The 27,296-nt window shown below is 40.1% G+C and overlaps 1 protein-coding gene across 1 annotated transcript in view; it reads left to right on the top strand.

Moving 5' to 3' along the window:
- The first annotated feature begins 541 nt into the window (after nt 1-541).
- Nucleotides 542-27,296, top strand: part of pcdh19 (protocadherin 19) — a 164,559-nt gene continuing 137,804 nt past the window's right edge. Inside the window, exon 1 of the mRNA XM_088343593.1 lies at nt 542-556. The gene's annotated coding sequence lies outside the window, so the exon portion shown is untranslated. The remainder of the gene's footprint in view (nt 557-27,296) is intronic.

Raw genomic sequence — 27,296 nt, 5'->3', positions numbered from 1 at the left:
TCTATCTATACATCTATCTATCTATACATCTATCTATCTATCTATCTATCTATCTATACATCTATACATCTATACATCTATCTATCTATACATCTATCTATCTATACATCTATACATCTATACATCTATCTATACATCTATCTATCTATACATCTATCTCTCTATACATCTATCTATCTCTCTCTCTCTCTCTCTCTCTCTCTATCTCTCTATCTCTCTATCTCTCTATCTCTCTATCTCTCTATCTAATGGTTCATGCTAACAATAACATCTTTAATAAGCTACCATCTATAATCCAATCAATAAATTTAATCTGGTTTTATAATCAAATTATTCTGTGTTAACTAGGTTTTACAGTTATATCAACGTGCTCAACTTTTTTTACTTATTTGAAGTTGACTTAGTCTTCCATATTTATTTTGAAGATTTTCAGACAGGAAGTGATGTCACATCGGGAGCCATATTGGTTTAGTATTCAAACGGCTTCATTGACACATGATATCATGGCTATTAAAAGCCATCTGCTTCCGGTGATGCGCCTTCAACCACCGTATCTGTAAGTTCCAACAGCTATTATTTTATAGAGAAATCTTTGAATGTATTTCACTGGAATTGCTAATAGCTCTAATAAGTTGGTCCACCATTTGGGTGGTGGTGTCAGACTCACTGTATTTTCATCTTTTCTTTTAGTTTTATTTTATTTAAGAATAAAGTGGAGCCAGGCTGCCATTTCTGACACAGTAATTCTTCTAAGAGGATTTAAGCTGCAAGCTGAAATTTTGTACCACACACAGAACCTAATTATGCTTTCCATTCTTTCGTAACCTTACTCTTTCCCTCGTTTTACGTGACATATTTGTCCTTTATTTCTTTGAGACTGGGAGGTCGGTGGTTCGCGCCCCGGCCGAGTCATTCCTAAAACTTAAAAAGTGGTCGGCGGCGCCCTCTGTTGGCTGCGGCTGCATCGGCTCGCTACAACGGGTCAGGTGCAATCGACATTTCGTTCTGTGTACATTGTTACACAGAATGACAATACAAGGAAATTATTATTATTATTATTATGTACATTACATGTAGATGGGACTAAGAGAACTTTGTAATGAGTTGTAATCGCCAGCAGATGGCAACAGTTAAATTGATCTCACGATAGCCTACATTTTGGGGGTTGAAGAAGACAGTCACGTAGCTGTAGTGCAGTTCTCCCTAAACAAATTTTGATCTTGTCATTTAATGGACACTGGTTTTGCTGATACATGACAGTTAATACAAAAGACCTACTGATTATTATTATAATATATATATATATATATAATTATTTTTATGTAAGTGGAATTGTCACTAATCCCATCAGTACAGACTGTAATAATAATAATAATAATAATTTCCTTTGTATTGTCATTCTTTGTAACAATGTACACAGAACGAAATGTCGATACATCTGACCCGTTGTAGCGAGTCGATGCAGCCGCAGCCAGAGGGCGCCGCCATTATACCAATTAGGTATGTCTCGGTCGAGGCGCGAACCAGCGACCTCCCAGTCTCAAAGCGGGCACACTACCATCTAGGCTACTGAGCTGGTAATATTCATTGACCATCAAATAGAGGCATGATTAGTGCTCGTGTATTTTACAACGGGCATGTTCTTGGGGAGCTATATGATGCCACTCCTATCTTTTTGTGAGTTCATTAAGTCAAGTCATGTTTATTTGTATAGTCCTTTATAGGTCGCTGGTTCGCGCCTCGGCCGAGTCATACCTAAGACTTATAACATTGGTAAAATGGCGGCGCCCTCTGTTGGCTGCGGCTGCATCGGCTCGCTACAACGGGTCAGGTGTATCGACATTTCGTTCTGTGTACATTGTTACAAAGAATGACAATACAAAGGAAATTATTATTATTATTATTATTATTATCACAAGGAGTCTCAAAGGGCTGCACATAGCACAGGTTATTGCACACTACCTTTTCTCTTTTTTTTTTCCCTCCTCTTTTCTCCCTTGCTTTGCCTCTTTCTGTCCCTTTTCCATTTCCTCTCTCCCTTGCTCTATTTTTCTCTCTCTTTCTTTCTTTCTTTCTTTCTTTCTTGATTTGCCTCTTTTTCTTCTCTTCCAGCATTCTTTTTTCTCTTCTCTCTCTTTCATACTCTTTATCTCTCATTTCCCAAGATGTCATCGTTTTCTTTTTTTGTCATTGTTGGTTGCCACAATATGGAACGCCAGTGACTGGATGATGACTCTGATGATGATGAACGTTTTAACATTTTTGTTTTGAATACAGTATTTACTATATGCTAATAAGGGCCATTTTTTTAATATTCCTAGGGTGTTTGTATGAAACAATATCTTAATTTAAATTGGGAACATTTTCTGCTAATAAGAATCTGTTTGGCGGCGTAATAGTGATGTCTTAATTTGGTCATATCACAAGTAATTAAGATTAGTAATTTGCAATTATTTAACAATGTACAGTGTTTCTTAGACTTTTTTTTTAATTATTATCTTTTTTTATTTTAGCCAAAGCACACTTTTTAATAGAAAATCTCAAGGAATTACTTTCCATTGAAATATTTGAAAATTACTTCCTGGCAGCAGTTTCATTTCTTTAAGTCAAGTCATGTTTATTTGTATAGCCCTAAATCAGAGACCACAGATTATTGCAAACCAGACTGTTATGACTCCACCCCCTGATCTAAAACCTACATGAGGGCAAGGTAGAACTCAAAAACCTCAACATGAGGGACATGAGGAGACCTTGAGAAGGGACTGCACATGAGGTCATCTCCTTCCAGGATGACAAGGCTACAACATCTTTGCTCCTGTAAAAATTCTGCTGTGATTAGGATTTTATTCCATTTGTAACCTATTTTTAATGTTGCCTACTACCCAAATTGCTAGCACTTTTTTGTTGTATTTTGTCTTATTTATCTAGAAAATAAAAATAATAATTCTTAAATTTGGCAAGAAATAATGAATTAGGTCTTTATCGTTTGGTGTCTGAAAAGGCTTAAAAGTTATTTATTTTGGTTTAATCTGCTGTCATTGTATATTTTTCTTAAATTTGTTTTTCAAATGTTACAATATTTCTATAATGGGTTTTTTTCTAAAAAAAAAAAGACGTACTTTTAACTATCTGCCATTGGACCATGTTTTACTACGTTCGAACTTTTGTTATGATTTTTGGGGGCGTTTCTCTTTTTTAAAATAATAAAACTGCAAGATTTTACCCTGATTTATTGTGTTATTATTTTTCAAGTGCATTCTCAAACTGCTTCACCCCAAAAAAATGCGTTATTGCGAAAATTGCCATGTACTGATGGGGAGTATATCTCACCTCATCTCATTAGCTGTACCGCTTATCCTCATTAGGGTCGCAGCGGGGCTGGAGCCCATCCCACCCATCTCCGGGCAGTGGGCAGGGGACACCCTGAACTGGTTGCCAGCCAATCGCTGGGCACACAGGGACAGACAACTCATTCGCTCATTCACACCTAGGGACAATTTGGACCGGCCAATTCACCTGAAATGCATGTTTTTGGAACGTGGGAGGAAACCGGAGTGCCCGGAGGAAACCCACGCAAGCACGGGGAGAACATACAAACTCCGCACAGGAAGTCTGGAGCTGGATTTGAACCCACGCAGGAGGTTCCCATGACATGAACTGTGCTGCACAAGCGCTAACCACTGCGCCGCCGTGCTGCCCTGGGGAGTATATGTTAAGAGGAAAAAGAGTCATCATGTGGATGAATGTGAGTTACTCATCTCATCAACGGAAGAAAGCAAGATACTGAACAATGGCAGTCTTTTTTGCGTCTCGCCACTGATTGAAAAAACACTTTATTAGAGAAAAAAAATGTCCATATCAGACTGATTTTATATTTTTCATACTGCCTCTTTATTTGTGTATTGACCCTTTCCACTCACGTGAACTGAAGTGAACAGTGGGCTATGCCAGTGAAAGGTCGACAACAACAAAAACAGCTATACTATTCAACACCATTGGCAATGAGGAGGTGGCTCACCTTGATGGAAAGCACAAAGGGTGCTATTTAAAAAACAACTGAAGATATAATTAGCAATACGATACAGTCTTCCTCCTTAGATAGTCACCTATCTAAACAAATTGTCCAGTTTGACGTGACCCGTATCTAGTTAACATTAAATTGCTCGGAAATATCAAACGTACGTTGTAAAAAATGTTACCTGCAAATTCTGTAATACTTGAGGGCTGCCAGCGCTAGTCTCTTCATTTGACTACACATTTTAATGATGGTTGCTTGTATTCAAGGTGTCACTTACTGTATGTACTTAGTTTGAATAAAAACTTTATTTTGAACATGAGAAACTACCGTAAAATCCGGACTACAGAGCGCACCTGATTATAAGCCGCACCCACCACATTTTAATAGGATAACCGCTTTTGTACTTACACAAGCCGCACCTGTATTTAAGCCGCTTGCGCCCAAATTGAAATGTGTAATACAATCACAAAATTAACCCAAACCCTACTTTGAGTCCCGCGATTTTAACTCAACATAAAGTAGACAGTTCAAATATCACAGCCGGCAAAATGAACGGATAATGATACCGGTAGTTAAGATTTGTCCCTTAAACTCGAGCGCCGCTGGCGGCTGTTAGAAAAATTACATAAATTGGCCGCATCACTGAATAAGCCGCAGGGTTGAACGTTTGGGGAAAAAAGTAGCGCCTTATAGTCCGGAATTTACGGTAAATTAAACAAAAACGGGTCATAAAACAATGTGAACTTAACGTATCTGTAAAGGAATCGGAAGAATCATATGCTTGATTGATCCTACCCCACTTCCTTAAAAATTGTGTCTTGTATCTAAATATCCTGTGTATTGTACATATTTACATAAGTTTTGTGTATGCACAATCACTCCGTCGTCATCACCACCACCACTTTCACCGGCATTATCATTGCCGTCTCCATCCATTCTCGGCATACTATATAATAAGAGTATCTATTATAATAACTATAATTCTCCTTGGTGCTCATGGTAACTGACTGCTATGTGGTGTGTGTTTTCCGTCATAAGTATCTTTGAACCTGCTGCCTCATGGGTCTTCCCCCAGGCAGCAGGACCTCCATTCTTGAGTGTCCTGATCTTTGCATTAAAAAAGACAAGGTACGGGAGCTCGATTCAGATACCTCCAGCATCCAAACTCCCATTTGTCTGCCCTAACTAAGGAATGTGCAAGAATGTCTCTTTTGTGTTCTATCAAACGTTATCTCTGTGATTGTATCTCCATTTATTTAGTTTTTGTTTAGTTTTCACCATCATCACCAACATATAATCTAACCGCATTGGTTTGTTTATAAATATAGATCTAGATTGTAATAAATTTGTAGAATTTAATGGTGACAGCAATATAATCACAATGGCTATAAGAATAGTCATATAGTTGATGACAATAGTAACAGTAACAAAAAAGATAATAGTCTCTAATAGTTATAATAACAGCAAGCTTAATTATTAGCTTGACACATTTATTGACTGTACAAGGCTGCTCACTAACATTATTTGAATACCAATAATACTACCACTAATATCATTAACAATAAAAGTCACATAAGTTATAACATACCCGTCAACCTGTACGGTTTTGCCATACAAAATACGTTTATTATGCACGGAAAAACGCAAATTTGTCAATTATGGGTACCATCCGGTATACACCGACTATCACGAAACTGCAAATCAATCAAGTCAAACGAGTTCGCCGCGGAAGCCTCTATCTCGCTATCATTTTTTTCGTTGCAAACGAAGTGAGCGGTTTCATGTAGTGAAAGGAAGTCCGTCTCTTTTTAGAGAACCGGCTTTTTCGGCTCAACTCATTAAAGAGAGCTGGCTCTCAAACGGCTCACTTGTTTTGATGCATATATTGCGAATTATGATGTTGTATAAAGAAGTTAAGAAAAAAGTATAAAATGAGAAAATGAAAAAAACAAGTTTGTGGTTATTCTTTTTAATCAGTATATTACCAACAATAATTGAATGCAGAAAATGAATTCATAATTTGAATCAGAAAATGTATTATTCTACTTAATTATATTTGCATGTATTTTTTTCCTCCTACAGTGAACGTCCTAGCTACTTAATTTTTGAACTTTTTTTTTTTTTTATAATAAACCTCATTCATGTTGAGCAACTCAGGATCTCACAACAAAATGTTAATTAAAAATATATATAATATAACAAAACACATGTACAATATAACATGATACATAAACATATTTGAAAAAAAAATGGTGTAAGATTATTTTGTAAAGGCTTGGAGCCGTGGAGGTTGACAGGTATGTTATAATGATAATAATCCTCATCACAATAGTTATAATTATACCAGATTAATGATTAGTTTTACCTATTAACTCTTTATTGCAGCTTATCACTCAATATCATTCCGACACCATTAATGACAATAATAACAATAGCGATATTCACACTTATGATCACAAAAATTATGTTACCGTATTTTCCGCACTATAAGGCGCACCTAAAAGCCTTTATTTTTTTCAAAAGCTGACCATGCGCCTTATAATACAGTGCGCCTTATATATGGATCAATATTAAGTCGCAAAGCAGCCGCCGACTAGATTTTGCCCCGAAGGCGCGGCGTATGCTGGGATTTATATACCGGCGTTTCATTTCCTAACCAATGTGTCAATCATCATTTGAATCAGTCACTATTGGCTAAAGTTATTCGGAGGTAAAGGGGACGGATCCTTTTGATCATTTACAGGCTCGCATAGGCTAAAGGGGCGAAACAAAGCCTGCGATTGGCCGAAAAAGATAAATGTAAATCACACGTTGGGTTGCACTACGGCATAGAGAAAACATGTTTTACTATTCTGTATTTGTAAATATTTTACTCTCCTGGATTTACTACACTCACGGTTGTAAGAAGACCATGGTTACGTATCATTATTGAACGTGATGGCTGCAAGAGAACTTAGGTGAGCTATGCGGCTTTATATCTTCCCGGTATCTTGTTTTACAACGTATTGATGTTTCTGTGATGAGTCTATTTTTAAACTAAATTGAATTCAAAGTGTTTATTGTCATATGCACAGTAAAGAACCCCGTTTCCCTGCACAATCAAATTCTTACTTTGCTGTCCACACAGTTGCCAGCAAAAAACAAAAGGGTAATAAGTTGGACTGAACTATCTGACTGTTTTGTCGACGTTCCCATTGTAGCGCCTTATAATCCGGTGCGCCTTATGTATGGAAAATATAGGACCAAAAACTATTTTTTGGGGGTGCGCCCTATAACCCGGTGCGCCTTATAGTGCGGAAAATACGGTACTACTAATAATGATAACAAGGTTGATGTATGGCTTGAACCACCCATTTACTCTTTAATAGTTCTAATCCTTAACTATCATTCAGACCCAATTTTCTTTCTGTACTTTGACAATATGGATTCTTTGTATCTGGATTTGAGCTGATAAAAAGTGAAACAAAATATTATACCGATTTCAAACAGCAATAGGGGTCGGCGGGGGCTATACACATACAAATATAGAAACTATTGTTGAAAAATATTTTTCTCGGAAACATTTCCACCTGAAACATCAGCAAAGGAACTCGCCACCTCCGCGCATTGCCTCACACCACGTCCAACGCCGTGGGCTTAGAAGAGAGCTAATTTCCATGCTAATTTCTTTCTTTTCTCCCTCCCATGACTGTAATTCCAGACCAGGCGCGAGGCGAGGAGACATGTGTCGCTCGATCTAATGGCTGAGGTCTAATTGCATTCCGGGATACACGCCTGGAATCAGCAATGCCTTTGCGCGGGCGGAGACGGTGCAATTAATAAGCTTCGTTCTGAAGGAGAAAGAGGGTGGCGGGTTTTATTTTGTTTTCTGGATTATAAGCCGCACCAAAAATAACCCAAACTGGCAAGACACTTGAAAGTGTGCCTTATAACCCAGCACGCCTTTCATTTGGATTAAAGTGGAAATGTAGTGTATTATCCAAATGCAATACAATGCGATTTTTACAGTATAGTGTTGGTACAATGATTGATCCATCGAAAAACACAAGTGACCTAGATCACAGAGTGTTAGGATACAATGGGAGTTGAACCCAGGTCGCGGTAGTGCGAGTGTCTAAACCTAACCGCTATACCATCTCACTATCATTACTCATTTTTCCAAAAATGAATGTTCGAGAATGGTGAAAACAGAATTGCCATGAAATAAATAAACGTATTGTCTGATTCCTCATTATACAGTATACACCAAGATGGTTATATCATTATACTTTTTTGCATTAATTTGTATCTTTCTGGACAATTGTCTGTTTTCTCCATTTTCTAAACCGTTTCTGGCTCCACAAAAAAATGGTAAATTTATAAGAGAAACGCTAATACAGTGATGAAGTTTTGGCACTCTGCTGCGGCAACCTGGGTTCGAAGTCCATCATATGTTATGTTTTGAGATTGTCAATCATGTTCAGATTCAGATTCAGATCTACTCTATTGTCATTCTAGTACACGTGTATACAGAACGAAATGTCGATACAATTCAATTCATTCAAAAGTGAAAAATGTTTTGCATTGCCGGAAACTCAGCAAAATGTAATGTGATGTCAAGTTTTGTCCATGTTTGATAATGACTTAGCTGCCACACTTGGGTTTGCTGTTGCTCACTGTTGTTTCAAGCGTTGCTCACCGACTTTGTGTGAACGCTCAGACCCCTGCAAAATTACAGGGAACATTGATTGCATGCAATATTTTCAACTAGGCTACCATTTACTGTAGTTATAATTCCATAATAGTTACAGTCCAGTGGGCTGTAAACAGTATATGCAAAATGCACTGTATGGCAAAAGACTTTTGTGGGGGGAAGGTGCGTCTTATATTCTGGTGCGCTTTATGGTGCAAAAATACAGCCCCTTTTTTAGGGTTGTGTTGGTGTTTCAGCCTGAAGATGCAAGGCGAGCAGACAGAAGCTCCATCCCCATGCATCCCAACTCCTCCGGGGCCCCACTACATTTGGACTATTATGAAGCCAACTGAGCCTGCCTGCTGCAATCATGGAAGCACAAACAATCCCCTAACCGCACCGAATGCTAAGCCAGACCAGTCTCCGGGGTGGTTTGTCAGGTTTTCGCAGGGATAGATTATTTTTTTCCCCCTCCCTCGCTCCCGTTCTCTCACTCTGTATTTTCTCCCGTTATTTCGTATTCATATCTCTCCCAAGAAGGAGAATAGCTTTTCGACACATGTCGCTGACATGCGTGCACGCTTGGCGCAGGCGGTGCCGCCATGCCTGCACAAAAAGCTCTCACCTCTTATCTTGCCTTTCAACACAATCTGCCAAAACAACCCGGGTTTATATACAGAGGACGGGGAGGGGTAAAAATGAAGACGAGGTGTTGACACCCGCTAATTCCGGGCCCTCGGAATTAGATGTCGCTGAATGTTACGAGGTGATGACGTGCAATATTCTAAACGGCTCAATCGTGAAACCATGTCTTGCTGTGCCAAAATGCATTTATGAAAAGCGAACCGAACTATTCTCCACGTTACAGCGTTTAAAACAATGGATGTCTGCCCATGTGGCTGGGCCCACATTTATAATTTAACAGATTGTTTCTTAAAAGGAATCTGGCTAGCAAGTTTCTTCAAAGACCCCCAAGCAAATGATTGTGAGAAGAATATTAAAATATTTCACAGCACATATAGCAGGCATCTCTGACATTTTTCACGTGGTTTGATTCCGACAAACTATGGTTTATTTACACGGCAAGGGTAATTGAACAAAATTGAAGAATAAAGATAATTGTTGACACCAGAACAGGCAGTGTGAGCAAGGAGTAGAAGAGGGAAATTCTGAAGCAGGTTAACAGTACTAATCACTAAAATAATCGGCTAATTTTAATGATCAAAAATAATTTCTTAGCGTGTCAGGATTATATTTTTACCCAGCACCGGAGACAGTCTGTTGGGTTAGCTTTTCTTGTGTACCTTGGTCATGTGGGGGAAATAAATGTGGCCGGGTGGTGGGTGCACTGCTCCTCTTCGCAGAAAACGGGCTTCCGCCATGCCTCATGGCCAAAAGACAAGGCAATAGATCACAGCCTTCTTTGTCCCCATTGTCAGAAAGGGGAAAAGGCCGAAAAACCTCCTTTTCGAGCTCCAAAGAAGAAAAAGAGAGAACTGTTGGCGCTTCTCTTTTAAACTGATGATGTCACAGTCACCAAAGGCGGTTCCTGTGAGGGGTGGAATTTCTGGTTGATGCTTTTCAAAATAAACTCTTCTATTGGTTGATTTATAATTCTTTTCATTCAAACATGCAATGAATTAAATAATTTGGCATCAAACATGACACATGCAAATCATTAATGTTTTGATTACGAATGAACACTTTGGGGTTTGGGGAGTCAGTGGTTGGAAAAGGTTAGGGGAAATGCCTTGGTAGCAGGGTCATACCCTACACTGCAAATGCACACCCCAGGGGGACTTGTGCAGGGGTATCATTTGCCCACGTACGATACTTAAAAATGAATAATCATGCTGTTGCAATCTTAGAATGATTAATTGCACATGTATTACATGTGGTGATGTAAATATATTCCACACTCCGACACGCTCCTACTAATAATTGTATTTAAAGGCACAGTATATTAGCACGGTACAAGATCTATGGCCAAAACAAATTGATCATCAAGACATCCGGAGCAAACTAGGCGAAAAAAGCAACAATCTTCTTCGGGCATAAAAATATTTGCTAGTGGCAGTTTTAAAATCAGTTTTAATTTTAATTCACAGTCTTCATCCCCCTTCTGCATCCATCCACTAACTTTACCGTACCGTACCTCAAGATATGTCTCACCATAGATAAATACAATTTCATTTTTCCCTGTATATGCATATTGTTACTTAATCATGTAACTATATACTATTTTGTTTAATGGATTGTATTTAGTGTCTGGGCGGTTTGGATCCCATAAGCTAATTACCATAGCTTATACCCCCTGCCATACTGCATTTTCACTGTACGACCCCTACCTCAGAACAGATTCATCTCTTATCCTGTACCACTCTTTAAGCTACTAGTACTTACCGATACAAGTTATGATACCAGTAATACATTCATTTTGTACATAACAAACATGTCTGTTCAATTTCATTTCATTAAAAAATAACATCGGAACAAAAATCTTGGGTAACAGGGGTTGGGGACTATGCGCTACAATAACAGCTGAATCATTGACACACACTGCTCACTCGATATAGAGTTTTCTAGCAGCATCGTCTACCGAGAGAGCTAACTGTGGTCATTGTGCTTGCTATTTACGTTCCACCGGTTGCTAACGTTCCACCGGATGCTAACGTTAGCATAGCGCTAAATCTCCTGCCCGCTGCAATCAATAAATAGCAGCTTGCACACCCCGATGGAGCTTTTATCCTCGCCAGCGACTTTAATCGGGCATGTTTAAGGACTCTACTTCCCAAATCCATTCAACACGTGGACTGAGCAATTAGGGAAAAAACACTGGACCGTGTGTATAGTAAGATCAAACATCTAGTTGGATCCACCCATCTCTGTCTGTCCCTCACCCCCCCTCCGGAGGAAACAAAGCCTATACAATAAAGACAGTTAAAACATCTTCTTTGTTCCTTTTATCTCTTTGTTTTCCTTATCCTCACTGTAAAATGTGGACCTGGAGTGCCACGTCCAATTTCGTTGTCACAATATATTGTAACAATGACAATATAGGTATATTCTATTCTAATCTATTCTATTGTAAATGTTGGACATGCTACAATATACTGTAGATAACTAAATTTGAACAAAAAATTTTGTTACAAATTTTATCATTCTAGCGTTATAATTTTGAGGTAACACTTAACCAATTTGTCGTCTATTCAAGGTTGCTGTCAGTTATTCTTTTTCTATGTCATCTGATTGACTGGCTGCTCCAATAACAAAAGAAACTGATTGAGGACAAAAGCTAATCAGATACTCTTTTAAAACTCCAGTACGACGTTAAGTCGTTTGATTTGACCTATTGTGTTCGGCGCCAGCTTCGTCGAGTGTTGTCCCGAAATCATATTTCAAACGGGCGAGAAAAACGCTGAAAATTATGCGTATGGCTTTTGTGTAAGCTTTGGTGTAATATTCACTTTTGTTTGGTGTGATTGATATCATAACGTCGAGAAGTCCATTTTTTCGCAGGGAAATAAAAAGGGAGTCCTTGCATCGATGGTGTTCTCGTACTCAGTTTGCAGAAACTCCGACTTTGCTGAAATCAAAGCTAGTGTGAGCGCCACCATTTCCTGTAGCAACTCTGTGACATACCGGTAAAAAAATTTAGACTATAGAAAATGGCGAAGTATCAAATAACATACATCTATCCGACAACAAAAGTGTAACAAGCGATTTTCGCATCGTCAGAGGATCTCATCTCATCTCATCTCACTAGCTGCACCGCTTATCCTCAGTAGGGTCGCGGGGGTGCTGGAGCCCATCCCAGCAATCATCGAGCAGTGGGCAGGGGACACCCTGAACTGGTTGCCAGCCAATCGCAGGGCACACGGGGAGAGACAACTCACTCGCTCATTCACACCTAGGGACAATTTGGACCGGCCAATTCACCTGAAATGCATGTTTTTGGAATGTGGGAGGAAACCGGAGTGCCCGGAGGAAACCCACGCAAGCACGGGGAGAACATACAAACTCCGCACAGGAAGTCTGGAGCTGGATTTGAACCCACGCAGGAGGTTCCCATGACATGAACTGTGCCGCACATGCGCTAACCACTGGGCCGCCGTGCTGCCCTCGTCAGAGGATAATGGATTTTATTGTAATAACGAGTTCTAATGATAAACATGTTTTTTGCAAAATAACGGCGCCAGTTTGCTTGGTTTGAGTAATAAATCAGAGAACCACCTTCTGTTTCCTGGGCGCTGATGGGAGCAATCGGAATCATTTTCAAAACTAGTGACCGATTAGGCATGCCAGAAGAAGAAAAAGTCCCAGAGAAATCAACCAAATATCACATGACACTTTTTATCTGTACTACTATTCCCATAGGGCTTTGTAGCATAAATATATCCAAAGGTAGGGAAACTGTATATCATGCATACAAATAGATGCTTTGATTGTGTTGGCTATAAAATAGAATTCCTACTTCGTGCAATTTTAATGCAGGTGAATATGGAACAGATTAACCGTGAAAATCGAAGAAATACGATAAGCCCTTGTTTTTCGTGGAGGTTGTGTCCCCCAAAAAACCCAAGATTGTAAATCCTGTGAAGTAGAAATGTTATGATATAAGTAACAACAAAGCTATAGATCTACAAAGAAGAACCCAAAACACAGAATTGCGGTTGAATAGTCTCTATTGTGATTATACAATAGCAAAACAAAATTGGAGGGCTTCTCCTTTCATTGTAGGAAAGCGATGTAGAGAGCAGCTGGCCTAGCTGCACACTAGCATTGGTGATCCATAGGTTGAGCCAGGTCATCTCTTTAATGGGTAATGGATCTGGAGTTGGTGAGATATAGGCTGGCCTACCCGCAGTAGTCTAGAGCTGCAGCCAATGTTCCCTGTAATTTTCCACGGGTCTGAGCGTTCACACAAAAGTCTGTGAGCAACGCTTGAAACAACAGTGAGCAACAGCAAGCCCAAGTGTGGCAACTAAGTCATTATCAAACATGTCCAAAACTTGACATCAAGTTACATTTTGCTGACTTTCCAGCAATTCAAAAATTGTTTTCATTTTTGAATGAATTGACTAATGTATTATTGCAAAGGTTGTACGGCCTACAAACGTCATTTGTTTTTACAACAATTCTTTCACAAGATTTCCATTTCTTTTTTTTCCTGGTGTCTTTTGTCGCATAATATTAACATTTTTAGGGGCTTATTTATTCGGTTGCATGATACATTTTTTAATGGAAGTACAATGTTGGCAACAAGATTGATTGTATAATTGGAAATTATTTGAATGCAACACAAACTTTTTCTTCTTTTTCCCTGTTGTTTTTCTATTTCTTTTTTAAATTCCTTTAAAAAAAATCTCATTGTGTTTATTTTTTCATAGCATTTACTTTTTTCCCTTTGTTTCTTTCTTTTCTTTTTTTTCTGGCTTTTTTCTGAATTTTTCCTTCTTTTTTCTCTTCCTTTTGTTTCTTTTTTTTCTCAGCGTTTCACTACTTTTTCATGTTGGTATTTGTTTCTTTTTTTTGTTCTATTTCCCCTTCCTTTAAGTCATTTTGTGCATAATTTTACATAATATTTGGTCATATAGGGATGAAAGAAGCACAAACAACCTGAAGAGCCGGCTTAGGACCCGAAAGAGCCGGTTCCTTTAGTGAGCCGAGCCGAAGAAGCCGGTTCTCGAAAAACTACTAACTTTACTCAACTTCGTTCTACTTCGACTTCAAAATACCGCATTTAGGACACAACGTCAGGGGAACCCGTGTATTTTTACCTTCATGCACTGTAACTTTGACTTATGTCGCATCTTAATTAGCAATTTCGAGCCCTGATTTTTGTGAGCTGGCTAGATTTTCTTGTGCGCGGAAAAGCTCTGGGTAGTGCGCAATTGCGCACACGCGCAGCTTAGAGGGAACATTGGCTGCAGCCCTGTTATTGCTTGCTCTCCCTGGAACTGATAACAATTCAAGGGGCACACAGTGGTGATCAGCAATTTTTTTCCCCTCTTAAGACTTTCCTTAGTCTGATTTAATTGATGAATTCATCTTCAATGTAACAAGCCCCGAAAATACTAGCTGTCGCCGTGCTTCGCAGTTTGTTCTGGGTGGACTCATTGACTTGCGCATGCCCAGCCTATCACAATCGCACACAGACCTCGGCTGACCCGATGAAAGCATTTAATGTGTGCTGTCTGTTGAGAACACAATGCTCAGTGAATATCGAAACAAACGTTTTCACATTAAAACTTAAAAGCATACTTCATGTCCAAATTTACCAATAAACTTCAAGAAATGTCTCCTGAAAAAAAACATTTAATAAACATACAGCGTTGTTAATCCGAAGATAACATTAAGTTTGTTGCCATTGCGTTAAAAATATTTCTTTTACGTTCGCGACTGGAAAAGAACGAAACAGGAAGTGACGTTTAAATCGTGACGTCTATAATAAAAGTGCTGTTCAATTTGTTTTGCTAATTAAAGCTTAGCACATACTTATTACAAACAAGGGGAACTACCGTAAATTCCGGACTATAGAGCGCACCTGATTATAAGCCGCACCCACCACATTTTAAGAGGAAAACCGATTTTGCACTTACACAAGCCGCACCTGTATATAAGCCGAATGCGCCTACATTTAAACATGTAACACAAACACAAAATTAACCCAAACCTGACTTCAAGTCCCGCGATTGAAACTAAATGTCCTTCATTAAAGTCTACAGTCCAAAAATCACAGCCGGCAAAATGAACGGAAAATGATACCGGTACTTAAGGTTTGATGCAGACCTGCAGAGTCCGGGTCCCGTTGAAAGTAATCCAAGGAAAAAAGTGTATATTTCCAAAGGTAAGGGTGGGAAAAATATATCAGATGAACACATTTACTCACGCAATAATCCCTCACCTTTAGCGGTCCCCACTTTAACTCGGCACCCCTTGTTTTTTCCGCCCCTCATTTTTCGTTCATCCGTGCAAAACATATCAGAATAAGTGTCTAAAATAAATACAAATAAATACATTACAAAAATATACAGTTGCAAATACATATTATACATGGGTTACACATGTTTACAAAGAAAAACGGTACACCGAGAGAGTTTTCAAAGCTTTAATAATAATAATATAGCTTTGACAGGGCAGTTAATGGTAGCAACACTCGAGCGCCGCTAGCGGCCGTTAAAAAAATTACATGAATTGGCTGCATCACTGAATAAGCCGCAGGGTTGAAAGTTAGGGAAAAAAGTAGCGGCTTATAGTCCGGAATTTACGGTACTTTAAAAAGAAGATACGTGTAGAAATAATGTGTATAAGCGACAGAAGATTCACAATTGTTTGTCTTTCTCCAGTATACATAATAACACATATTCCATTGAGTTATGCATGTTGTATTCTATAAAATCATGTCTGAATTGCCTCTGGAAGAAACTCCAGCTGATCCCTGACCCAAATAGGGGCAAAGGCCAAAGAAATTGGATGGAAAATCCAGTAATTGTTATTCAGTTTCTGTATTCAGTATTTGTGCTGTACATCTTGTATTGCAATAGTGAAAGATGCATATACTGTGAGAAAATGAAGCATTTTTACAAGAGTTGTATAATCTGCAATTGGGAGCAATGTTTTCCACGGGTCTGAGCGTTCACACAAAGTCAGTGAGCAATGCTTGAAACAACAGTGAGCAACGGCAATCCCAAGTGTGGCATCTAAATCATCATCAAACATGTCCAAAACTTGACATCAAGTTACATTTTGGTGAGTTTTCGGCAATGCAAAAAAATGTTTCACTTTTGAATGAATTGACTCATGTACTATTGCAAAGGTTGTACGGCCTACAAACGTCGTTTGTTTTTACAACAATTCTTTCACAAGATTTTCATTTTTTTTTTCCTGGTATCTTTTGACGCATAATACTAACATTTTTGGGGGCTTATTTCGTCGGTTACAAGATACAGAACTGTATTTAATCACATTTTTTTAGTGGAAGTACAATGTTGGCAACAAGATTGACTTGGTATAATTGGAAATTATTTGAATGCAACACAAACTTTTTCTTCTTTTTCCCTGTTTTTTTTCTTTTTTTTAAATTCCTTTAAAAAATCTCATTGTGTTTATTTTTTCCTAGCTGTTCCTTTTTTCTTTTTGTTCTCTATTTACTTTTTTCTTTTGTTTGTTTCTTTTCTTTTTTTCAGGATTTTTTCTGTATTTTTTCTTCTTTTTTCTCTTCCTTTTGTTTTTTTCTCAGCTTTTCACTACTTTTTAATTTTGGTATTTTTTTCTTTTTTGTTCTATTCCCCCACCCCACCCTTCCTTTATGTTACGGGACCAGACCAGATCGGAGGCAGGAAGGGTAAACTAATTCGCGTTAACGATCAGTTAATTTTATTAAGGAAATAAAAGTCGTCCAACACTCAGGGACAAAAAACAAAAACAAGCTTACAGGCAAACAGGAACTCAGACTAGGAATACTCACAAAACAGGCTTTTACTCAGAACGGGCAAGTACAGGTTTCCTCAAGTCAAACAGAACAGATTAATGCAAAGTAATGCAATGAACCCGCAACCGGTAATCCCCAAAACCCGCCTTTAAGAAGCACACACGCAAATTACAAAATATGCTACAGCCGGTCCCAAGGGGGCGGGGCCAGCCGGTCGCCACAGCGACCATGCTGGACATGAAACTTTAAGTCATTTTGTGCAGTTTTAAATAATATTTGGTCGTCTAAGGATTAAAGACGCAAAAACAACCTAAAGAGCCGTTTGGGACCCGAAAGAGCCGGTTCTCTTTAGTGAGCCGAGCCGAAGAAGACGGTTCTCGAAAAACTCTACTGACTTTACTTTTCAACTTCGTTCGACATTGACTTCAAAATACCGCATTTAGAACACAGCGTCAGGGAAACCCGTGTATTTTTACCTTCATGCACTGTAACTTTGACTTAATTCGCTTCTTAATTAGAAATTTCGAGCCCTGACGTTTGTGCGCTGGCTAGATTGTCTTGTGCACCGAGAATGTGCAGGCAGTGCGCAATTGCGCACGTGCGCAGTTTAGAGGGAACATTGATTGGGAGTTATTAAAAGAGTGATAAGTAGATGCCTGTGAATTGACGTTTAAAAGCATCAAAAGTTCCAACAACCACAAATGGGTCATTGGGTTACTAATTATTAATTGCTTAAATGTTAGCAAACGGCATATTAGATGAGAGGCGGGCTTTTTATGCTCAGGGTCCTCTCCAACCGTGCAACTTCAAACGGACCATTCAGACATTTCCTTTGGCTCCATTAGCATTTGTAGGGCGAAGCCAATTGATGAGAGCACATTCCACTTTTTTTTTTCTTTTGTGCTGAATGAGGAAAACAGCCCTCATGTATGTATTGTGCCTAAGCCTTGACCTCTAATCAAAATGGAAGGAACCTCGGCAGGGTTCAAAAATATATGTCCAAGTGATGCCTGTCAGGCAGGAGAAGCAGATGCCATACATGTAGACCAACATAAGAATGTATTTTCTGAAAATGATTGTGTATGGGTAAATGTATAGAAACAGCACAACTAAGACTATTATGATCTTAATCATTTAAAAGCATCAACGATACTCAAAAACAGCCCTGACTACTGATCGTTGCTACATTTTGTTGAAATGCATCCTATAGAACAAAACATGAAAGAGGATGCATGATATGGTGGAATACCATCCATCCATCCATTATCTGCACCGCTTATCCTCAGTAGGGTCGCGGGCGTGCTGGAGCCCATCCGAGCTATCTTCGGGCAGTGGGCAGGGGACACCCTGAACTGGTTGCCAGCCAGTCGCAGGGCACACAGGGACAGATATTGCTCTCGCTCATTCACACCTAGGGATAATTTGGCCAATTTACCTGAAATGCATGTTTTTGGAATGTGGGAGGAAACCGGAGTACCCGAAGGAAACCCATGCAGGCACGGGGAGCACATGCAAACTCCACACAAAGGTTCGATCTCATTACCTCAGAACTGTGCCGCACACGCGCTAACCACTGCGCCGCCGTGCTGCCCATGGTGGAATACCAACCGGTTATAACGAAACAAAAACGCATAACAAAAGGGGGCGGAACATATTCATGGTGCATACTGTTCAGACACAAGCAGCTTTAACAGAACAAAACCTGAAAAGAAGGCTACATAAGAAACATATGCATACGTGGACTGAACAACAACAAACGTGCCATAACAATAAAATTTACAGGACACAACATGAAAGTAAGAAGAGACACGGATGATTCCCCTACCTGGACAGAACAACACTGGACGTCCCATGACGACGAGGCAAACTATCTAGCTGTAACTGAACAATAACTTTAAAGTAAAACAAAGCAGACTATGTTAGGACACTGAAGTCTAACTGAACAAGGATAAAGGAAGACAAATCAGCATATGTTAGAAAACTAACTAGCTCTAACAGAACAAAATGTTAAAGGTGAAGGATACAGGACATAGACCCAAATATTGATAGAACAATATCAAAAAGTATCGAACAAAAGGCAAAATGGCGATGAGAAATCATTACAGAAATGGTGACAGAGAAGAAACGAGAGACAGTCCAACAACAATCCTAAATAGTTGTGGAATTCTCTTTAAATACTCCCATCTATGTGATATATTTAGGCATCAAAAGGTAAAATTTCACTGAATATTAATATTTATTTTACATTATATGGGGTAGTATAGTGGGCAGCACGGCGGCACAGTGGTTAGCGCGTGTGTGGCACAGTGCTGAGGTCATGAGATCGAACCTCCTGTGTGGAGTTTGCATGTTCTCCCTGTGCTCACGTGGGTCCTCCCACACTCCAAAAACATGCATGTCAGGTTAATTGGCTGGTCCAAATTGTCCCTAAATGTGAATGAGCAATTGAGTTGTCTGTCCCTGTGTGCCCTGCTATTGGCTGGCAACCAGTTCAGGGTGTCCCCTGCCCACTGCCTGAAGATAGCTGGGATGGGCTCCAGCACCCCCGCGACCCTACTGAGGATAAGCGGTGCAGAAAATGGATGGAACGGATGGTGTAGTATAGTAATAATTGTTTACAAAAATCAATGTATTTGTGTTTGTCCAAACTCACTAGCTCACATCGACACAGAGCTGTCGATTGCATTTAAGGGATGATATAATGTAATTACAAATCGTTTGGCTCATGATCACAAAACACTAACAATTGTGTTTTAAAAAGGATAATGTGTTCAATTATTTCGAGATTTTCTCATAAACCACAAATCTAATTCTGCCGCTTGCAAGGCTTATATCTATTTCTATTCAATCTATTGTAAATGATTACTTTGGTTCTGGAACATTCATTCATTATCTGCACTGCTTATCCGCAGTAGGGTCACGGGGGTGCTGGAGCCCATCCCAGCTATCATCTGGCAGTGGGCGGGGGACACCCTGAACTGGTTGCCAGCCAGTTGCAGGGCACACAGGGACAGACAACTCTCTCGCTCATTACCACCTAGGGACAATTTGGACCAGCTAATTAACCTCTCATGTTTTGGAATGTGGGAGGAAACAGGAGCGCCCGGAGGAGACCCACATGAGCACGGGGAGAACATGCAAACTCCACACAGGAAGGTTCGATCTCATGACCTCAGAACTGTGCCACACACGCGCTAACCACTGCACCGCCGTACTGCCCGGTTCTGGAACAATCACCACAAAAATTCAGGCTAAAGATTTTAGCCTAACAAATTCCCGCCTAGTCAAGTAAAGAAACAAAAACCTTATCGAAAAAAAAACAAAAGTAAAGTTCCAGAAAGTGTAGAGAAGTGGTGCCGATACGGGTAATAATACCTTGGGTGACATCTGCGGCTCAGGTTGAGTGAGGTGTGTCCGTCGCCGGCCTGCCAAGTTCTGGTGTCAAGCAGGCCGCAGGGGTGATAACGGCGGCATCTGTCGAACAGGCACATCGAGTGAGAATGGTACTCGGCGGAACTGTGACCTGCCTTTCATTAAATCCAATGGCGATCTCGTCAAAAGGAACTCATACTTGCTATAGCAATTATGCATATTAACTCATGCACTTCCAGTCTTGCTAAAAATGGATCTTTGCTGTCCATAGCCAAGTCAAGTCACATTTATTTATGACGCCCTTAATCACAAAAATGTCTCAAAGGACTGCACAGGATTACAATGACACAATGACCTGATCTTAAACCAACATGCGGGCAAGGAACAACTCAAAACCTCAGCGTGAGGAAAAAGAGAAACCTTCAGAAAGGACCTCACAAGTGGTAATCCCCCTTCCAGTATGACCAGGGTGTATCACAATTAGCATTACTATACACAAGCATAGTAAACACTAGGTAACATGTTGAAAATTTGTCCGCAAAGTGCATGACAGCAGCGACACCCCCAGCCTGTAAACTAGTCCAGAAAGTCTATGACGGCCACGACGCAGTTTCCCATCTCTGCCAGCTGGTCCATGCAGGCGTTCACATGCTTCAGGCCAAACGCTGGTCCGCTGACTCATCTCCAAATCGTCCTTCTCCTTCGTATCACCACCAGGCAGGCAGTCGGAAAAAGACAGGACAATAAAGAATATGAGGTGGGCATCAATCATAAGCTTTGGAATAGAAGTTTGTCTTAAGCCTCGATTTAAAAACTTCCATTGAGGTTGCAGATCTTATCTCCGGAGGCAGGGTATTCCATAACACCGGGGCCTAAATGGAGAACGCTCTCGAGCTTGCAGACTTCTTGGCTCTCGGAGTCACAAGTAGACCGGCAGCCTTCCACAGCAAAATGGATATTTGACGTTTATCACCGTATATGGCATCCTAGCTAACCGCTTAATGTTCCCACGTTCTCAGACTCCTGAGAAGCAAAAACCTGCATTCACGATGTCACCTGTCGCTGAAATATGGCATGCCACATTATTGGTAAGCTTGTACTCTTTGGATTCAAGATATACTCGCCACAAAAACATCTCGATCATTCTGAAACCATCAAGCCGATGACAATCACCAATGTAGTACCCTTCTTACAGTCAATCCGGTAAATCCAACTGTATAAAATATTTACCGTATTTTCCGCACTATAAGGCGCACCTAAAAGCCTTTATTTTTTTCAAAAGCTGACCATGCGCCTTATAATACAGTGCGCCTTATAAATGGATCAGTATTAAGTCGCAAAGTCTTGCAACTAAGGCAAGCAGCCGCCGACTAGATTTTCCCCCGAAGGCGAAGTCGTCCGCGGTGTGTGCTGGGATTTATATACCAGCGTTTCATTTCCTAACCGATGTGTCAATCATCATTTGAATCAGTCATTATTGGCCAAAATTTTTTGGAGGTTTTTTATCATTTTCAGGCTCGCATAGGCTAAAGGGGCGAAACAAAGCCTGCAATTGGCCGAAAAAGATGAATGTGAATCACACGTTGGGTTGCACTACGGCATAGAGAAAACATTTTTTACTATTCTGTATTAATAAATATTTTACTCTCCAGGATTTACTACACTCACGGTTGTAAAAAGACCATGGTTATGTATCATTATTGAACGTGATGGCTGCAAGAGAACTTAGGTGAGCTATGCGGCTTTATATTTTTCTTGTTTTAGAACGATCTTGATGTTTCTGTGATGAGTCTATTTTTAAACTCTATTCAATTCAAAGTGTTTATTGTCATATGCACAGTAAAGAACCCCGTTTCCCTGCACAATAAAATTCTTACTTTGCTGTCCACACAGTTGCCAGCAAAAAATAAAATGGAAACTAAGAAATGTTTGGCATTTCTTGAATCCCAAGACTTTAACCTTCCGAATGATATTTGAAAAGATGCATTTGAGTGACATCGTACGGACACTGCATCCGCACGTGTCTACGACACGTATTTGCTTCTTTGCAAGCTTTGGGAATGTTAAGGGGGTAATAAGTTTGACTGAACTATCTGACTGTTTTGTCGACGTTCCCATTGTAGCGCCTTATAATCCGGTGCGCCTTATGTATGGAAAATATAGGACCAAAAACTATTTTTTGGGGGTGCGCCCTATAACCCGGTGCGCCTTATAGTGCGGAAAATACGGTACTTGAAAAAAACACAATAATGCTGACGGATAAAAAAAAAATAACCTAAAAGCATATCTGCATTGTTTGACAATCCATGCTGTACTATGTTTGTTTCTCCCCATAATTCCCATTTACAAGGAAACTCGTAACATTTCAAACATGGCCGTTAGCCTCTGACTTTTCGATTGACACCACTCTCGTTCAATTGCAAGCTTTGTTTCACAGACCACAACCTGCATAAACCTATAAGGGCATGTATTGGAAAAAAACAGACATGACCTACTTTGGTCCCAAAATTCTTCAGCCATTACTCACCAATTCAAATGGTGAGCGACACATTGGTTATAAATAATGACATTTCCATTATAAATATATCCATATATGATGTGCATTCTAATAGGATCGATTTTTGAGCGAGTTTGTTTACATATGCGTGAAGTAATCCGTGACGTACATCACCGTCTATAGTAGCAAAGCTTGAATTGGATCTTTGACGTTTATCGCTGTTTATGGTATCATGGTGTAGGGATTTTTATTTATTTATTTTTTTTTTAATCGTTAAGATTGAAACTAATTATCCTATACTGCTTTCAGTAAACTAATTTGCCTCTAGGTGTTGCTTGTGCTCCACCATAAATCTATTTTTTTTTTCTCTGAGGGATGCTAGAATATCCTACACTGATTAAATGGTAAATGGTCTGCATTTATATAGTGCTTTTCAAGTCAATGACCTGCCAAAGCGCTTTACAATGTGCTTCACACTTACATATTCACACGCACACACTCACACACCAATAGGGGGTCAGCCATGCAAGGCGCCTACCTGCTTATTGGGGGCATTAGGGATTAATTAATTAATTAATTAACAATTAAATTACGTTATTATTTTGAGTTCTGATATGAATTACTAATCCCAAGAAAATTGAATCAAAGAACCAGGCCGTTTGAAATAGGACACACAATTTATTAACACAGAAAATAAATGATAGCCACAAGAGGGGCACAATGACTTTAGACTTATGGATTTAAAATGATTCCTGCAAAACCATAAACCCCATTTTCTTTTAAAACGGACAGATGGGCCATTTTTTAACATGTCCTCATTGAGGTGGCGGGCGATCTAAACTTATTATAACTACGGGGCGGGGTACGCCTGCGCGTGTCCGATGCCCCTTGCCCCAGCGCCAAGTCCCATTCCCAGGCGGGCCACGGGGGCGATAAGGCTTGCATCTGTCACATACACTCGGCGATTCCACCCGGAGAAAGCTCCGGGGACGAGACGGCAGCCTCGATACAAGATAAAATTCCGTGTGTACTTTCAGCTATGGCGGGTGCAGCTTTCTGCCACGAGCGCTTCAAATAGCTTCAAAAGCGCAGCAAACTTGTGAAATTCCCACGGACTTCAATAGCCGAGCGCTGCCTGTTGCCTTCAAGTTAAAGAACAAACCTTGCAGCCCAGGCAGCGGCGTGCTGAATACGTGTGGCAGGAAATACAATTAATTATTTACTCCTTGTTATGTCAGCCAGGGTTTTAATATTCCTGCTTCACTGGATTTTGATTTTACAGTCCTTTTTTTCCTGTCAAGATTTGCAAATCATCATTTCAGGCAAAAAGAATAGATAAAGATGACACGCAAGACACTAATTTGCTTTCCCAGCGCCCGCCTGCTCTTAGCCATAGCTGACCAGGGATAATGTATTGCGGCCATAACCATGCACTTCAATTAAGCACACACACACACGGGTTTGGGTTAATTTTGTGTTTGTGTTTGCATTAAGTCTGTTCTGCTCACAGAAATATGGGATTGAGGATAATGGATTGCAGCCGCAGTTGCAGAGTGCAGTTCATTTTCAGTGGAAACACAGTAATGGCAAAAAAGGGCTGCCAGGCCTGACAAAAGTGCGGCCTGCAAGTCAAAACTTGGAACAATATAGGATTGGTAATAATGGATCACGGGAGCATGGGTATGGTTCATTTTAACAAATAGGCAACGCCAGGCCTGACAAAAAAGTGCGCTTTGTTGTTCCCTGCTTTCAGCAGTATGCGATTAGGATAATGGATCGGGGCAGGATGAGTGCAGTTCATTTTCAGTGGACAAAACAGCAAAAAAGAGCCGCCATGCCAGACAAAAGTGTCCTCTCGGATGCAACAAAATAGGATTGCGGATAATTGATCGTGGCTGTATCAGTGCAGTTAGTTTTAGGCCAAAAATATCTGCGAGGTCCAACAATAGTGGACTCTGTTGGTCCCAGCTCGCAACAATATGCGATTGGGGATAATGGATCATGGTCGCACAAGTGCTGTTTTTTTTGTGCGAGAATAACAGCAGAAAAAGACCTGCCAAGCCCAGCTCGCAACTAAAGTGATCAGAGATATTGGATCGCAATTGCATAAGTGCAGGTCACTTTTTGGTGGATAAAAAAGAAACCTCCAGCTGCAACAAAAAAAATAGGCTCGGCTGGCCCTCTCCCTGCAGCTATATGCAGGGTTGGGTATGGTTACTTTAACTGGATTACTTTCAATTACTTTTAGATTACTCCAATACCAAATATGCTAATAAAAGACAAAAAAAACTAGATATGAATACAATTACTAAATTTTGTGCAGGCTTGGGGAGTAACAGAACAAATGGAACGGCAAAAATGATGTTGGCAAGCTGTTTGGATTTATTTTCATTTTGTTTCTGTCGCATTTTATGATAGTTTTGCCGGAGTTAAAAGAGATCAAAGCCAGGAGAGAAAGCTTACCACGTGTTGTGAGTCATCATTTTATTCATATTTAGTTTATTTTGTCTTTTATGAGCATATTTGGTATTGGAGTCATCCAAAAGTAATTGAAAGTAATCCAGTTAAAGTAACCCTACCCAACCCTGAATATGTGATTGGTGATAATGGATTGCAGCAGCATGAGTGCAGTTCACTTCTAGGTGAAGAGCACAATATGTGATTGGGGATAACGGATCTGGGAATATTTTTCAATCCGCGATGCACTGAGGGCGCAAAGTTGCAAGGGATTACAGTATACAAGTATACAGTATACTGAGCGGCAATAGCTCAGGAGGTAGAGCGCTCGTCTTGGGATCAAGGGATCCCAGTTCGAGTCCCGGCTTGTCCGTGTTACATGTCGACGTGTCCTTGGGTAAGACACTGAACCCCTAATTCCCCCAACAAGCAGGTTAGCGCCTTACATGGCTGTAATATAAGGCCGCTATTGGGAAATGTGGAGCACATTGTAAAGCGCTTTGGGAAGTCATTGACTTGAAAATGCAGATCGTTTCATTTCATTTCATTTTATTAGCATATTTGGTATTGGAGTAATCCAAAAGTAATTGAAAGTAATCCAGTTAACGAAAATAATCGGGACTACACTTCCCTCCATTCAGGACATTGGCCAGAAGCGCTGCCTATCCCATGCTAAGAACATTATCGGGGACCCCTCTCACCCCCATCATGGACTGTTCACTCTGCTAGCCTCTGGGAAGAGGTACTGCAGTGTGCGGTGCAGGACCACCAGGTTCCGCAGTAGTCTAGTCCCCCTGGCCATTAGACTGTTAAACGGTCAATCTAACATATAGTTAACCTAAATCTTAACGGCTGCTAATCTGACTTTTTGCACTACTGGCAGTTCTTTATAGCTTGCCACTCCTTGCACATTTGCTCTCTGCACTATTGTACTTACAGCGTTATTGTTACAGTGTTAATGTTACTGTTTACCTGACTTGTTAACCTGAATGCCCATTTTGCACATCTGGTTAGCTACTCCTCTTGCACTATCGGCACTATGGTATGGTAAAATACTATACGTAGCCATAATACAATACAACTTTTGCTTATATCTGTACATTCGAGGAAACTGTGCGGGTCAGATGTATCGACATTTCGTTCTGTATACACGTGTACTAGAATGACAATAAAGTAGATCTGAATCTGAATCTGATCTGAATCTAAAGTAACCCTACCTAACCCTGGCAATATGTGATTGGTGATAATGGACTGCGGCAGCATGAGTGCAGTTCACTTCTAGGTGAAGAGCACAATATGTGATTAGGGATAACGGATCTGGGAATATTTTTCAACCCACGATGCATGGAGGGCGAAAAGATGCAAGGGATTACAATATACAAATTAGTGATATCAAATGGTGGCACCTGGAGTCACTTTGACACCATTCTCTCCCCGAATAAAATTTCAGGACACGAACTGCACCCCGATCAATAAAGGCCACAAAAGCGACGTCAACAGGAAGAAGTATAGCAAGCGAGAAGGTAGCTCATAAATGAAATACCGCCGCCCTCACAACAAGAATTGTTGCTAAATGATTGCGCTAGTTTTTGTTGAAGTATGTTGCTCAAGGCAAGACTTTTTTTTCCTCTTTTCCATTTTTTTTTCTTGCACTCCACTGCAGGGGCATATATATCTGCAACATTTTTGATCCACCTCGTGCTTCGGTGCAGCTCAAATTGGCTTGAAAGTTGTAGACCCCGAGGACTCCGAGATGCGTTCGTGAGCGGCGCGGAAAATTTCGGACAACTGGATTGAAGTTTTGCTGTTGAAAACATTTTCAGAACTGATAGAAGGGGAAAGGAAT

The sequence above is a fragment of the Urocampus carinirostris genome, chromosome 9, assembly GCF_059441175.1.
Source record: "Urocampus carinirostris isolate Australia breed hairy pipefish chromosome 9, RoL_Ucar_1.0, whole genome shotgun sequence".
In the NCBI taxonomy this organism is placed as follows: Eukaryota; Metazoa; Chordata; class Actinopteri; order Syngnathiformes; family Syngnathidae; genus Urocampus; species Urocampus carinirostris.
This window is presented reverse-complemented; position numbering and strand designations above follow the sequence as displayed.